The 16,453-nt window shown below is 42.4% G+C and overlaps 1 protein-coding gene and 1 long non-coding RNA gene across 4 annotated transcripts in view; one reads left to right on the top strand and one right to left on the bottom strand.

Moving 5' to 3' along the window:
* NELL1 (neural EGFL like 1) overlaps positions 1-16,453 on the bottom strand; it is a 987,615-nt gene that overhangs the window by 645,739 nt on the left and 325,423 nt on the right. The window lies entirely within an intron of this gene.
* Positions 3,417-7,570, top strand: LOC145522743 (uncharacterized). Its single transcript, XR_014066148.1, has 2 exons — positions 3,417-6,567; positions 7,007-7,570. It is a non-coding gene; the product is annotated as an uncharacterized LOC145522743 (long non-coding RNA).

Raw genomic sequence — 16,453 nt, 5'->3', positions numbered from 1 at the left:
TGGAAATGGCTAAAATCCATATCTAACATAGTTGTTAAAATAAGATCTGATTGTCGCAAGGTTGAATTTGTTAGAAACAATAATTATTTATGACACTTTATTGCAACACCCTCCAAAGCATATGCTTACCTTATTAGAAATTAAAATTCATTTTCATATAAATCTCAGCAGGATATCACACCAAAATAACTAGAGTAACTCCAGGGGACAAGGAATAATTCTAATTTAGCTCTTCTAAAGCCTGGCATTTGTAATATAAAATTTAAACTAATTCACTTGTAAATATAATGGCAGGTTTTGAAAATGTGGACAATCTACCTACCACAAGTATAAACATAAATACTTTTTTTACCATTTTGAGGACATGTATAATTTACACTTTCCTCATAAGTTTCTGCTGCTTGGTTTTACGTTTTCAATATAACACGAACTTTGTTCATTATCAAGGCCATTGCTGTTCTTTCTCATTTTTAATTTGTGAATGTTTACAAATCAGAGCTTTCAGCTAACTGGCTTTCTGTTCTTTCAACCACAGAGAACAATACATAGGATCATAAAAAATAGTCATGCTGTTGTGAGCCTGTGCAGGCATCAATGCAGTATAGATACTTCTAACTGTTAGATTTCACCTAGGTTTCATCATATTTCCTTTATTGCAGTATTTGGTGGCTCAGGGAATCGCCAAGCTTCCCTGGTGGCTCAGATGGTAAAGAATCCGCCTGCAATGCGGGAAATCTGGATTCAATCCCTGGGTTGGGAAGATCCTCCGGAGAAGGGAATGACTACCCACTCCAGTATTCTGGCCTGGAGAATTCCATGAACAGAGGAGCCTGGTGGGCTACAACCCATGGGGCTGCAAAGAGTCAGACACAACTAGGTGATTTTCACTCACTCACTTGGGGAATCTTCATGTTTTTCCATAACACTCAGTGCCTACTTTCAAAATTGGCTTACTGAGCTTCTATCATGATTGTTTTTGACAGTGTGCCATATGCAGAGGTGTGTGGAGTGTTAGTCACTGAATTGTGTCTGACCCTTTGTGACCCCATGGACTGTAGCCCACCAGGCTCCTCCATCCATGGAACTCTCCAGGCAAGAACACTGGAGTGGGTTGCCATTTCCTTCTCCAGTATGCAGAGGAAATGAGTGTATATGTCTTCAAATTCGGCACCCAAATCCTAAGCAACAATGACTTAAGAGCTATAAAATGTAACGCCGCTCATCTGCATATGCTACAAAAAAAAAAAAGTAAATAAGATTCCTTAACAGTTGCTTTAATTAACCAGGAAACTGTTTGTAAGCTACCTAGAGATTACACGATGATCCCAGTTTATCTTTACATTATTGTCTTTGAAGATATAGAAGAATATAGGAATCACATTTATTTTTGTTATCAAACTTCGAGGCGACAGAGATGAGGATGCTAAAGGAAATCTCTAAAGTAAAATCCCTCATTTCGTCTACTCACAAAATACTCCTGACACAAGATGTGTGGGATTTTCCCCACATCAACCAATTCTCTGAACACCAGCTGGCTGTCCTACAATTAATCCTGACACTATTCACCCAGAATTAGTGTCAAGTCCCACAAATTAAAGGATCCATCCCACAAGACTGCCCCAACTTCAGATGCCCATTGCAAATCTGGGTCACCATACTTCTTACAGCTTCCTATGATCCCTGCCTCAATTTCTATTATCTGCTAGAACAGCCCACAGAGCTCAGGAAAGCACTTGACTTACAATGGTGTGATCACTCACCTAGAGCCAGACATCTTGGAGTGCTAAGTCAAGTGGGCCTTAGGAAGCATCACTATGAACAAAATTAGTGGCAGTGATGGAATTCCAGCTTCCGTATTTCAAATCTTAAAAGATGATGCTGTGAAAGCGCTGCACTCAATATACCAGCAAATTTGGAAAACTCAGCAGTGGCCACATGACTGGAAAAGGTTTCATTCCAATCCCAAAGAAGGGCAATGCCAAAGAATGTTCAAACTAATGCACAATTGCACTCATTTCACACACTAGCAAAGTAATGCTCGAAATCCTCCATGCCAGGCTTCAACAGTACGTGAACCGAGAAATTCCAGATGTTCAAGCTGGATTTAGAAAAGGCAGAGGAGCCAGAGATCAACCTGCCAACATCTGCTGGATCATAGAAAAAGCAAGAGCATTCCAGAAAAACATGTAATTCTGATTCATTGACTACACTAACGCCTTTGACTGTGTGGACCCCAACAAACTGTGGAAAATTCTTAAAGAAATGAGAATACCACCTGACTTCTGAGAAAACTGGATGCAAGTCAAGAAGCAACAGTAAGAACCAGACATGGAACAACAGACCAGTTCAAAATTGGGAGAGGAGTACGTAAAGAAGTATGTACATGTTATAAATACGTATAAAAATACACATATTGTTACCCTTCTTACTTCAATGCAGAGGACATCATGTGAAATGCCAGGCTGGATGAAGCACATGATGGAATCAAGACTGCTGGGAGAAATATCAATAACCTCAGATATGCAGAAGACACCACCCTCATGGCAAAAAGCAAAGAGGAACTAAAGAGCCTCTTGATGAAAGTGAAAGAGGAGAGTGAAAAAGCTGGCTTAAAATTCAACATTCAGAAAACTAAGATCATGGCATCTGATTCCATCACTTCATGACAAATACATGGGGACACAATGGAAACAGTGACAGACTTTATTTTTTTAGGCTCCAAAATTACTGCAGATGGTGACTGTAGCCATGAAATTAAAAGACACTTGCTCTTTGGAAGAAAAGCTATGACCAACCTAGATAGCATATTAAAAAGCAGAGACATTACTTTGCCAACAAAGGTCCATCCAGTCAAAGCTATGGTTTTTCCAGTGGTCATGAATGGATGTGAGCAACTCTCAGATATAGAAAACTGGACCATATAGAAAGCTGAGCACCAAAGAATTGATGCTTTTGAACTGTGGTGTTGGAGAAGATTCTTGAGACTGCAAGGAGATCAAGCCAGTCAATCCTAAAGGAAATCAGTCCTGAATATTCATTGGAAAGACTGATATTGAAGCTCCAATATTTTGGCCACCTGATGTGAAGAAATGACTCATTGGAAAAGACCCTGATTCCGGGAAAGATTGAAGGCAGGAGGAGAGGGGACGCCAGAGGATGAGATGGTTGGATAGCATCTCTGACTCAATGGACATCAGTTTGAGCAAGCTCCGGGAGATGAAGGACAGCGAAGCCTGGCGTGCTGCCGTCCACGGGGTCGCAAAGAGTCAGACACAACTGAGCAACTGAACAACCACCACCAATTTATTACAAGGGCTATTTTAAAGGATACATGTGAACAAAATGAAGTGGTACATAAGTGAAGTCTGGAAGAATCCTGAGCACAGGAGCTTCTGACCTCATGGAATGTGGAATGTGTTATTCTCCTGGAACAAGGATATATCATTGTTCACCAATCCAGAAAGTCTCTGAACCCTTTAGGTTAGGGCTTTTATGGGGACTTCAACCACCAGCTCTCTTCCCTCCCTAGAGGTCAAGGGTAAGGCTAACTCTCTAATTACAGGATTAGTTTCCCCAGCAACCAGTCCCCACCCATATCCCTTTAGCATAAAAAGACCCATATCACTTCAGATGTTTCCAAGGGTTCTAGGAGCTTTGTGGCAACAGTGCCAGGAAAGAGGATGGGGGCAGGGACCAAATATGTTCTTTATTTCACAAAAAAAAGCACATTTAAATATATTCATTGAGATTCTGTTTGCTGGCCAAGCTAACGGACACTAGCCAAAAGCAGTCCACTGTTGCCACATCTAAGTGAGAAGTGACAGCAACCTCTCTGCTCACTACGCAGAGCCTCACCAACAGATCTACCACAGCCCCGTGTCGCTGAGTATTCACCGTGTCAACAAACAGGTACGGAGCACCAAGTCTAGGCTAGTGCCCGCCCTGGAAAAACACAGAGTCCACTGCAGGGAATAACGTGTCACTCATCAGTCACGCCATCATGATTATAACAACTGGAATTGTAATGAGTTGAACATATAAAATGGAACCTGAGTAGAAAGAATATCAAAGTCTGCCGGGGGGAGTCAAGGAAAGTTTCAGGGAAGTAGTACTTCAGCGCAGCCAGGAATATTATGTAAGTGTGTGTCGGGCCGTAAGTAAGAGGAGGGCTTTCTACAGAGAGAAACTCACTTCACTAGAAGCTGTAAGCAAGGCAGCGATGAGCACCAGCAACTCAAGGTTTCTAGGAAGTGGTCAGAAATGACACTGCAGACTGGGGGAACGGCAGTCATTCTGGTCCAGTGACAAGAGCCCAGACTTGGGTCAGAGACAGGCGCTCTGCTCCAGCCTGTTACCAATCACTCTTCACCTGACCTTGACCCACACCAGGCCGGAGAGGCCACCGACTTGCAAGGGACAGAAACTAAAACTGAAACCCAGGTTCTCAGCCCCTTTGAATCGCTTCTCCTAATCAGCCAGAAGTGCAGGTTGAGTTCAGTAGTTTTCGAAGATTGAAATTTACAGAAAGCATCGCAGAGTGCAAACCCTAGCCTCCGGTACCCTGTGCAGCAATGAAACATGTAAAGAATTCAATTTAAAGGCAAGGCAAGAAATTAAAATCACGGACTCAAGAACTCCAGAAACCCAGTGTTAATTGCCAGGCTTGCGTGCAGTAATGGAGATCACATTTAAGGAGAAACAGCCTCCTGCCCAGCTTCCTCATCTGCGAAGCCCTGCTCACAGGCTGCCCCAGGAACTGTTCTTTCTTACCTATTCAGTAGCCTGCAATTTTGATTAATTACCTCGCATGTAAATATCTCTGTCTTCATAAAAATGTTATTGGGTTAAATAAAAATGTTTTCAGCCATTTTTTCTCTTCCTGAACCCTACACAGGCTTTGAAGGAACAAAGGAAGGAGAGGGGTGGCTATGCCCTTGCACAATACCTGTCACCTTGGGAATGTGATTCTCCTGAAGCACACTACTTCTAGGGGAACATAGAGTAAGAGACGAGTTTAATTTCCTTCTGCTGAAATTAACTTCCTCTGCTGCTGTGAGGAATGTGCATAACAATAAGCCTGGAGAATGGGATGCTGGTGTGGACTAACAAGCCTCGTTCCCAGAGCAGGTTCTGGCTCAAGGGCAGACACCCTCAGTAGGCTCTGCTGTTCAAGTCACTGCAACTCTATTCCCCTCCCCTGTCTATACCAACAAAGATTTAAGGAGCAGGGAGATAGGATAACGTGCTGTGAGTCTTAGCTTGGGAGGAATGTCTTGGTCACTGAAAGATGGTTCCAAGGCATTGGGGGTGCCAAGAGCAAGAAGGAGAAACTGTGATGCTATTTAGTCATATGTTTATCTGCTTAACGAAATCAATCTATTGATCTTCTCTGTGTTTGAACAGAGGGAAAGGAGTATTAGACAAGTAGCTGGCAGAAAGAGGTTTGCAGAGGGGTGGCCTGCACACCTGGTATTAGCATGTCAAGAATGGGTGTTCCCTACGTGTCAAGTGCACACTGAAAGATAACCAGAATTCAAGCCATTTCTCCTGCTCAGTATCCAAAAGAGTTGCCACTTGAGTAAGGAAATCCCACCAGCAAGGGGCTATTGGAGTGCACTGCTGAAAAAGAGAGAGAGGAGGAGGGGTGGTCGGACATGAAAGGCCAGGTCAGTCAACCTCCATGTTTGGGACACGTGCCACAGGAGGTACCACAGGACCTGCCATAGATCCAACACACTGACCCATGAAAGGACCTGTGTCTGGCTGCCCAAGAGGAGGCAGACGGAAAAACTAGACTACATCCCATCCCTCCCTCCAAGCCTTCAGGTCGAAGCTTGGGCAGTGTTCAAAGGGAAGGGAAAAGATGAGCATGAAATTGGATATGAAACTGAACTTTCAAACTGGACTGGACTTTTTATACACAGAAGTTACTAGAAAGTGGTGGAATCAGTCCAGGATGTTAAGGGAACAACTGATGGCAGTAACTAAAGATGAAATTGCTTCTGGCCTCATAGCCCCACTGATGTCAGACTGCTCAACTGACCAGGGACATCAAATTCTGCATTGTGATACTGGATGAGTTTGAGGTCTAGAAAGAAGGTCAATATCAAGAAGATATGGCAGTGGAACAGAGAGGATAATAAGAGCAAAGTGGAGAAACCAAAACAATGAAAAAAGCCCCAATGCCCAGGCCCAGTTTGTACCGATCATTCTTTTTGTAATGAGTGAACAAACAGGCTTGATTTTGCAGCACAGAGCTGGGAAGTTGTCTCACCCAGCAGGAGGGCCCACCTAAACTTATCAACTACAACCAAACTCCTGGTCTGAGAACTCCTGGTCAGAGAGCCCCAGGCTCCTTCCTCCCATAGAAGCTCAGGACTGGAAACCCAGAAACCACAAATCATCCTCCTCTTCAGAAATCACAAGAAAACAACAACAACAACAACAACAAAAAACAATAGAGTATTCTATGTCACACAGACCTGGATTTATACCCAGCTCTGAGACAAACTGGCTGGAAGAACGCAGGCTAGTGTCTCAACCTTGATGTACTTCGATACCACAAAGGTAAGAGGAACTGAGGCTCAGAGGGGTGCAGCCCTTTGCCTGAGGCTGAACTGTGAGCTAGTGGGGGAGGCAGCTGAAGAGTTCAGGCCTGCCTGACTCCAAAGCTTTGTGCAGCAGCAAGCAGAGAAAATAACAACCTTCCCTGAGGTGTTCTGACAACCTTACAAGAAAAAGCTTTGGAAAAAATAAATAAGTATCATGAGCATAAGATGTTGCCATTATTATCTACAAGCAGATGACAATAGGGCTAGTGGGATTAAATTTGCAGCTATTATTTACTGTGATAGGTCGTTCAGTTCTGACTCAGATGACTAACGTAATGTCTGCTCAGAGGAAGGAATTTTAAGTCAGAAGCGCAGTCCATCCCTATGTGATAAAATAGCAGGAAAAGCAAGGAGAATTTATTAAATTAAGAAAACATTATTTCTTTAAACAATAGGGAATTGCAACTACTAAATGGCAGAGTGAAGACACCCCATCTTATTTACCTTCTCTCATGCAAGATAGAAGCATAGCTCAACCCAGGAGGCTGAACTGTGGATGGTAACCAGTCTTTGTGAGCATGAATTTCAGTCTTTTTTTGTGCCTGTTTTCTTTTGCATTAATTATAAAATGATAGATCAGAATCAAGAAGTTATTTCCACAAAATATACCCTGGAGAAGGCAAGAATACAATTCTAATATTAAAATACGTATGTGTGACACATTGTTCCAAACCCTTTATATACATTCACTCATTTTATCCTTAGAGCAATGGCATGATGTAAGAGCTAGCATGATCCCCATTATTCAGATGAGTTAAAATGAGGCACAAAGAAGTTAAGAATCTTGCCCAATATTTACAGCTACTAAGTAGTAGAGAAGGGATTTAAACTTGGGCAGACTGGCTTCAGAGCCCATGCCATATAGATTTTTATTAGGCAATAACTGAGATCAAATTAGTTAAGGAAGGTTACAAAGGGAGAATATTAAAGTAAGTAGGCTCTATCTAGAGCAAAATCTAGTTAGAATGGCTTCAGCCTTTTTCATTAGAATTACACAATGTTTCAGCCCGTGGGGTTTCTCTCTTATCTATTAAAAGAGCCATTTTGATTATTGCCTACCATATGCCAGAGTTTGCACTAGGCAAATACTGCATTATATGTTCAGTAGTTTCCTTCTTCATTAATCCTTTAGAACATTTAACTCTTCAATCTAGTTAAATAATAAATATTTTTGTAATCTTTGAAGCTTATTTACATAGAAAAATGATTTCTGACATAATGGTATGTCACTGAAGTTGACAAAATTGAGGGGAATAAAAGAAGAGTCACCTGACCACACCTTCATTCTCTGAATCTCTTAGAGGGTGATACTTCCCATCACTGTAGGGTCAGGCATACGTGATGCCTACAACTACTTGTTTCATTTATTTGTTATTTTATTTCTTTATTTTTGGTCACACCAAGCTGCATGCAGAACTTCCCTGACCAGGGATTGAACCTGTACTGCCTACAGTGGAAGCGCAGAATCTTAACTACCGGATCACCTGGGATGTCCCAGTCATTGGTTTTATTGACACAGGCTTAAGAAAGGTAGAAAGGTGCCTACATCTATAGAGCAGTGGTTCTCAAAGCATAGTTTTGACATCCAGAATGAGGGCGGATGCTGCTTCATATGGGAACATGTTAAAAGGCCAAATTACTGAGTCCTACCCAAGGAGCCTGGTGGGCTACAGTCCCGAGAGTTGCACAGAGTCGGACACAACTGAAGAGGTTTAGCATGAACACACACACAAAAACACATACACACACCCCACCACTCCCCACCTCCCTCGACCTACTGAATCAGAAACTCTGGGGATGAGGCCTGGTGATCTGACTCCAGGTGCTGCTGATGCAGGATGAAGTCCACCAGCTCCTGGAGAAACCTGATACTTCGGGCTCCTTGTAAAAGTACTGAAGACCACAATTGCCAATGGCTCACAGGGAGAAGGCAGAAGACAAACAGGAAATAGTCTTCAAATTAGAGGTGAAGGTGAGAGTGGTGGCCAGTTGACAAGGGCCATCCTTCCTGACAATCTCTCTCTCAACCCCATCTGGAACGTGGGCAGTCAATATCTGGGGAAGGAAGTGAACCTGGGACAGGATGGGAAAGGAGGTCCTGGGACCCCAAAAAGTCCTGATCAAACACGTACCCCTTTGAGACTAGCTTGAGATATCACCTGGTCTGCTTTCCAGGATGGGCTCCCTGGCTTCAGAGAAGAGAGCCATGTGTATCACAAAAGACAGAGGAGAGGAAAATGTGGCAAACACAACGCCTGTAAACCTTGTCCAGATGCATCAAGTGAAAGTCTCTAAAATACCCTGGAAGCCAAAGAGAAATGTCTGTAGGCCAAATATGGTGCATAGGATGCCAACATGTGACTTCTAAATCTGAGTCCAACTTCCTTTTGACAAAGAAGGAAAAAGAGGTCAAAGAGCTCAAGGTTCTTAAGCAAACCCTTGCAAGACAGTACCAGCAACAGCCTGGCCCTTAACCCAAAAAGGACTCCTTCTTCCAACAAAAAGCCTAGTTTTTGTACATAGTGTGAATTTTGTAACCAATCAGGATTCCTCTTTTGTTCAGGAAAAGATGTGCAGCCCAATTTTGCTAATTATATAAGGCTTATATATAATAAGAGAGCTTTCCTGATGGCTCAGACAGTAAAGTGTCTGCCTACAATGCGGGAGACCCGGGTTCAATCCCTGGGTCAAGAAGATCTCCTGGAGAAGGAAATGGTAACCCACTCCAGTATTCTGGCGTGGAAAATCCCATGGACGGAGGAACCTGGTGGGCTGCAGTCCATGGGGTCGCAGTTGGACACGACTGAGCAACTTCACTTCACTATATATATTAAGGCTTATAAGGCTTATATGTCACCTTGCTTATTTAACATATGCAGAGTACATCATGCAAAATGCCTGGCTGGATGAAGCACAAGCTGAAATCAAGATTGCTGGGAGAAATATCAATAACCTCAAATATGCAGATGACACCACCCTTATGGCAGAGAGTGAAGAAGAACTAAAGAGCCTCTTGATGAAAGTGAAAGAGAATGAAAAAGCTGGCTAAAAACTCAGCATTCAAAACACTAAGATAATGGCATACGGCCCCATCACTTCCTGGCAAATAGATGGGGAAACAATAGAAACAGTGACAGACTTTATTTTCTTGGGTTCCAAAATCACTGCAGATGGTGACTGCAGCCATGAAATTAAAAGATGCTTGCTCCTTGGAAGAAAAGCTGTGACCAACCTAGACAGCATATTAAAAAGCAGAGACATTACTTTGCTGACAAAGATCCATCTAGTCAAAGTGATGGTTTTTCCAGGAGTCATGTATGGATGTGAGAGTTGGACCATAAAGAATGTTGAGCACCCAAGAATGGATGCTTTTGAACTGTGGTGTTGGGAAAGACTCTTGAGAGTCCCTTGGACTGCAAGGAGATCAAACCAGTCAATCCTCAAGGAAATCAGTCCTGAATATTCACTGGAAGGACTGATGCTGAAGCTGAAACTTCAACACTTTGACCACCTGATGCAAAGAACTGACTCCTTGGAAAAGACCCTGATGCTGGAAAGATTGAAGGCAGGAGGAGAAGGGGACGACAGAGGATGAGATGGTTGGATGGCATCACCAACTCAATGGACATGAGTTTGAGCAGGCTCCGGCAGTTGGTGATGGTCAGGGAGGCCCGGCGTGCTGCAGTCCATGGTGTCACAAAGGGTCAGACATCACTGAGCAACTAAACTGAACTAATCACCAATAAATTCAGGTATACAATTTCCTTTTTCTATTTCTAGTCTAGCTATGATATCATTGTCGAGTGGGATTTTCTTTTTAAGTTTATTTCTACTATTTTACGTTTTTATATTCTTGTAAGCCACCCCAAACACTTTATGGAACAAAGCAGGATACACCTAATGAAGTGTTAGTCACTCAGTCTTATCCAACTCTTTGCAACCCCATGGGTTGTAGCCCATCAGGATCCTCTCTCCATGGAAGAATTCTCCAGGTAAGAATACTGGAGTGGGTAGCCATCTCCTTCTCCAGGGGATCTTCCTGACCCAGGGATTGAACCTGAGTCTTCCTTCATTGCAGGCAGATGCCTTAGCATCTGAGCCACCCGGAAAGACCAGGAAAAACCTAATGAATAACTGTGTTTTACCTCATCATCCTCCTAATGGCATGTCTATTCTTTTTGTTCACATGTTCTCAGGGTAACTAGTTTGATCACTCTGGTGAGGTGACCAGGTAAATTAGATCAGAAAGTTATTTTAGTAATGTTTTTTAGCAAATAGCTGACCTAATCAACCCAGTTCCTTGAGGGAATCAACATAACTGGAAGGGAACTACTAACTTGGTGAGCACATATAGATTTTTTTTTTTAATTATTGAAATTAGGTTTGAAATCAAAGAAGATCCAAGCAGAAATGCCATTTGGGAACTCAGGAAAAATTTAATCATCAAGTCTTAGTGACCAAAGCGAGTTAATGTACCTTTAAAACTAAGCAAATTACTCCCATCTTCCTGCAAATGACCCATCATCATAAATGTTGGCTATTAAGGTGCCATGTGATTCTGCATGGACCACTAAGAGGACACAGGATGCTGAAGATTCATCACTAATGAACTGAAGAGCATCCAATAGGAGTCATACAGGTGTCCAGCCCAGGTGAAAAAAGGAGATGGTTGTAAAGATCAGAAAAATATGAAGAGAAGGGCATCTCGATGTTTGAAAAAACATAACCCATCATATTCTATGGAGAGCTGGAGGGGAGAACAAAGGCAATGAACATTTTCTTAGTTTCTACCATGCAACAGGCCACCTTTGGACGAGTTATTACACTATCTCATCTGATTCCAAGCTGTGCTGTGCTTAGTCGCTGTAGAGTCTGACTCTTTGCGACCCTGTGGACTATAGCCTTTCAAGCTCCTCTGTCCATGGGATTCTCTAGGCAGGAATACTGGAGTGGGTTGCCATGCCCTCCTCCAGGGGATCTTCCCCACCTAGGGATCAAACCCAGGTCTCCCACATTACAAGCGAATTCTTTACCATCTGAGCCACCAGGGAAGCCAGGCAGTAGAATTACTAGGACAGATGTAGGTGAGGGAACTGAGAACCCAGAGAGCTCAAGTCATTCACTCAAGTCAGGAAACAAGAAGGAAGCAAAGCCAGGATACAAATACAGATCTGTTGACATCAGAGGTCATACATTTTCACAAAAATAAAACTCAATATTTTTTTACTCACCTAATATGTCCAACACTTTATTAGGTACTAAGGATAATAATGTTCAAAGGGAAAATGACTGGAAGAATCAAGAAATTATACAAACATAAAATCAGCATCGTGAGGGTAGATAAAAAGGAGATCAATATCCAAAGAGAGTAGATATTGAAAATTTGATCTAGTTGGTGAAGTCATCTGAGAAGGTGGTAACTGATCTGAGATCTAAAGAAAAAGTGGAAGATAACTAAGGAGAAGTTATAAGAAATGGGGAAAGGATGGTGCAGAAAAAGGGACCAACAGACTGTTAGTGAGAGACGGTTCGTATGAATGGAGAGAAAGATGGAGCACAATACAAAGTGTTACTAGAAGAGAAATCCTAAAGGTCCTTGTGGCCTATGGCCTCTTTTTCCTTAAAGCAGTGGGAATCCATGCACTATGGCCAGGTAGATGGCATGATAGGTTTTGCATTTTGAGAAGATGACTCTGGTGCAGCATGCAAAATCCATCAGAAAGAGCTAGAAGACAGGAAATGAAGAGGTCATGGCAAAATTGAGAAGAGAAACAAGGAAAGCTGAGGCTCAAGGGAGGCAGAGGATGTGGATGGAAGTGGATGGATTGATAAGGTACTCAGAAGATAAAGTCAAGCAAATTTGGTGATGGACTGGACAGGGGGATGAAGCAGAGGAAAGCATTAAGGATGTCTCAAGAAGCTTTGCCTTGTGTAATGGGATGGTTGGTGCTATCACTCACAGAGAGAGGAAACGCTGAGAGAAGAGCAGGTGTTCCAAAGGGACAGAGGACATCTGTTTCAGCCACACTGCATTTGAGGTGCCTTTGAAACATCTGAGTAGAGCTGTCAAATATGCAATTAGACATGCAGGCATGGAGCTTAAATGAGCAGTCTCAGCTGGCGGTCCAGTATAAACGTGTGAGTCACTCATCCATCAGAGCTAAACAAAGCACTGCTGTAGATGGGCTGGGAGAGTGGCAGGGAACAAGGAGTGACCAGAGACAAGGTTTCAGATCAGGTCTTGAGAAGGTGCATCATTTAACAGGTGGAGAATGGGAGTAAGCCACCAGGGAGCAAGAATTCCAGAATTTTGTGCCACAGTGGAGTATGTTTTAAGAAGGTGCAGGTGGGGTGGGAATTCAATAGCTTTGAATGCTACTGTGGGTGGTAATACAATCCACAAGGATCAAAACCAGCGTCTCTATAACTTATCATGGTCACAAAGCTGAATATCAGCCACACCAGAACTGGAGCCCAGGTCTCTCTGCTGCCTAAGTATGTTCCCTTCCTACCACACCATGCTAACAACAGTGAAAATCAAATACCACCTTACAATAACAGAGTCAGCAGATCCGACCTTACTCTAATTAGGTAAAGGTGGTATCTAAAAATATTTAACAAAACAAGAATAAACTGGTTTGATTTTTTTTTTCACTTAACAAAAAGATTCTAAATTATTAACCACAGATATCCTTTAAAGTAGTAAGACCAACCTTTTAAAATTATTTCATTAGCAAAAATTCCATATACAAACAACTTTTTAGAAGAAGCAGATCACGTTGACGTAATTCTTACAACTTCCTAGAGCACTTTCACAACTGTTACTAAAATCCTGGCTTTAACGCCAAGAGAGACTCCACTTCTGATTCTGCCCTTAGTGACTTGATGACCTTCGTTAAGTCATTTAATCCTCCCTGCCTGCAGAATGAAGGGGCTGGATAATCTCTGAAGGTACTATGTGGGCAATATTCTATCTTACTGTCTGCAGAGCAACATCATGCGGAGTATCATTCCACCCACTCAGCAGGTAAGGCAACTAAGGCACACAGAGATTTGGTCCCAGAGCCAGAAAGCAGCAAATGGGGCTTTAAATCCAGTCCTCTTAAATCCCAATTCAGGGCTTTTCCTGGGTAATCATCAACTATATTATCATTTTTACAGTAACCTCATCTGTAAATTTGAAAGGCATCACAGGATAGCTATTGTCTTTTCCTACCCAGAATCTTTCTTCTCATTTTTTCTAATATGACACCTTGAGATTCCTTTAAGGAACCATCTCTCCTCTACACTCACTCCACATTACATATGAGTGGAGAGGAGCTTTGCTGTCACTTTTCAAGCATGGGACTGTGCCCCCAGAACTGCCTAATCAGTGTGTTATAGCTCATAAGTGAACCATGAGTGGTTCAGGGCCAAATACTGGACCTAAACCTGACTATTAATCCTTAGATTCAATGCTATGACTCTTGCCAAAATGACTGGGATTACCTAGTTAGGAAGCAAGCTTGAAGCTGATGGTTGCAGTAGAATAGATCTGCCTGTGAATAAAACTAACCAAAGCCAGAGATAGACAAAGAGTCCTGGTGAAATTGCTTGAGCATTGGATACCCCCGTGCCTGAAGGCAACATTCAGTTATTTTTTGCCCATAAATTTTCTCTGCATAAGTCATTTTGGGTTTGGATTTCTGCTATTTGCATATCAAAGAAATCTATTCATGCACTGAGCATACTTATATGCTATTACTGGATTCTTATTTCCTTGGGTTTTCAGGGGGAAATGTTCCGGCTAGAAACTCTGAATCTAATGCAAACCTACATTCGCTTAGCTTATTAAAGGAAACCAGAGGTGAGAGAAACAGGAAGAGGGCTAAGGAAAATGCTTTAAGCTTAATTGAGTTTGTCAAAGGTCTGATGATTTTTGCCAACTATTCACAGAATTAAGACAACAGGCCTAATGTGGCACTGCTCCGCTCAGAGGAAGAAGAATACCTCCTAGGCACTGGGCTTTTGTTTTGTTTCTTTTACATTTTTTAAAATTGAGGTATAACTGAAATATACCATTTAGTTTCAGGTGTACAACATAACGATTTGATATTTAGGTGTATTTCAAAATGATCACCATGATAAGTCTAGCTAACATTCATCACCATACACAGTTAACAATATTTTTTTGGTGATGAGAACTTTTATATTTACTCTCTTGTCAGCTTTAAAATATGCAATGTAACTATTAACTGTAGCCAGCATGCTGTGCACTACATCTCCATGACTTATTCTGTGTATAACTGGAAATCTGTACCTTTGACTCCCTTCATGCATTTTGCCCTTTCCACACCCCTGCAACTCCCAATGAGCATGCTTTTTTTTTTTTTTAATATTCTGAACAAAGTGAAAGAGGAGAGTGAAAAACTTGGCTTAAAGCTCAACGCTCAGAAAACTAAGATCACGGCATCTGGTCCCATCACTTCATGGGAAATAGATGGGGAAACAGTGCAAACAGTGTCAGACTTTATTTTTTTGGGCTCCAAAATCACTGCTGATGGTCGTTGCAGCCATGAAATTAAAAGACGCTTACTTCGTGGAAGGAAGGTTATGGCCAACCTAGATAGCATATTTAAAAGCAGAGACATTACTTTGCCAACAAAAGTCCGTCTAGTCAAGGCTATGGTTTTTCCAGTGGTCATGTATGGATGTGAGAGTTAGACAGTGAAGAAAGCTGAACGTCGCAGAATTGATGCTTTTGAACTGTGGTGTTGGAGAAGACTCTTGAGAGTCCTTTGGACTGCAAGGAGATCCAATCAATCCATCCTAAAAGAGATCAATCCTGGGTGTTCATTGGAAGGACTGATGCTGAAGCTGAAACTCCAATACTTTGGCCACCTCATGTGAAGAGTTGACTCATTGGAAAAGACCCTAATGCTGGGTAGGATTGGGCGCAGGAGAAGGGGACGACAGAGGATGAGATGGTTGGATGGCATCACCGACTCGGTGGACATGGGTTTGGGTAGACTCTGAGAGTTGGTGATGGACAGAGAGGCCTGGTGTGCTGCAATTGATGGGGTCGCAAAGAGTCGGACACGACTGAGCGACTGAACTGAACTGAACTGAACTGATTGGTTCAAGATTGAGAAAGGAGAATGACAGGGCTATCTGCTGTCACCCTGTTTGTTTAACCGATATGCTGAGCACATCGTGAGAAATGCCGGGCTGGATGAGTTACCAGCTGGAATCAAGATGGGCGGGAGAAACATCAACAACCTCACGTATGCGGGCAATACCACTCTTAACACCAGAAAGTGAAGAGGAACTAAAGAGCCTCCTGATGAGGGTGAAGGAGGAGAATGAAAAAGCTGGCTTAAAACTAAATATTAAAAAAACCAAGATCATGGCATCCAGCTCCATTACTTCATGGCAAATAGAAGGGAAAAAGTGGAAATAGTGACAGATTTCCTCTTTTTGGGCTCTAAAATCACTGCGGATGGTAACTGCAGCCATGAAATGGGAAGATGGTAGCTACTTGGCAGGAAAGCTATGACAAACTTAGTGTGTTGAAAAGCAGAGATATTACTCTGCCAACAAAGGTCCATATAGACAAGGCTATATAGTCTTCCCAGTGGTCATGTACAGTTGTGAGAGCTGGACCATAAATAAGACAGAACACCAAAGAATTGATGCCTTCAAAGTGTGGTGCTAAAGGACTCCTGAGAGTCCCTTGAACAGCAAGGAGATCAAACCAGTCAATCTGCAGGGAAATCAATCCTGAATACTCATTGGAAGGACTGATGCTGAAGCTGAAGCTCCAATATTTTGGTCATCTGATGCAAACCAATTCTGATGAGTCT

This window comes from Giraffa tippelskirchi, chromosome 10 (assembly GCF_054371585.1).
Source record: "Giraffa tippelskirchi isolate mGirTip1 chromosome 10, T2T-mGirTip1v1.2.pri, whole genome shotgun sequence".
In the NCBI taxonomy this organism is placed as follows: Eukaryota; Metazoa; Chordata; class Mammalia; order Artiodactyla; family Giraffidae; genus Giraffa; species Giraffa tippelskirchi.
This window is presented reverse-complemented; position numbering and strand designations above follow the sequence as displayed.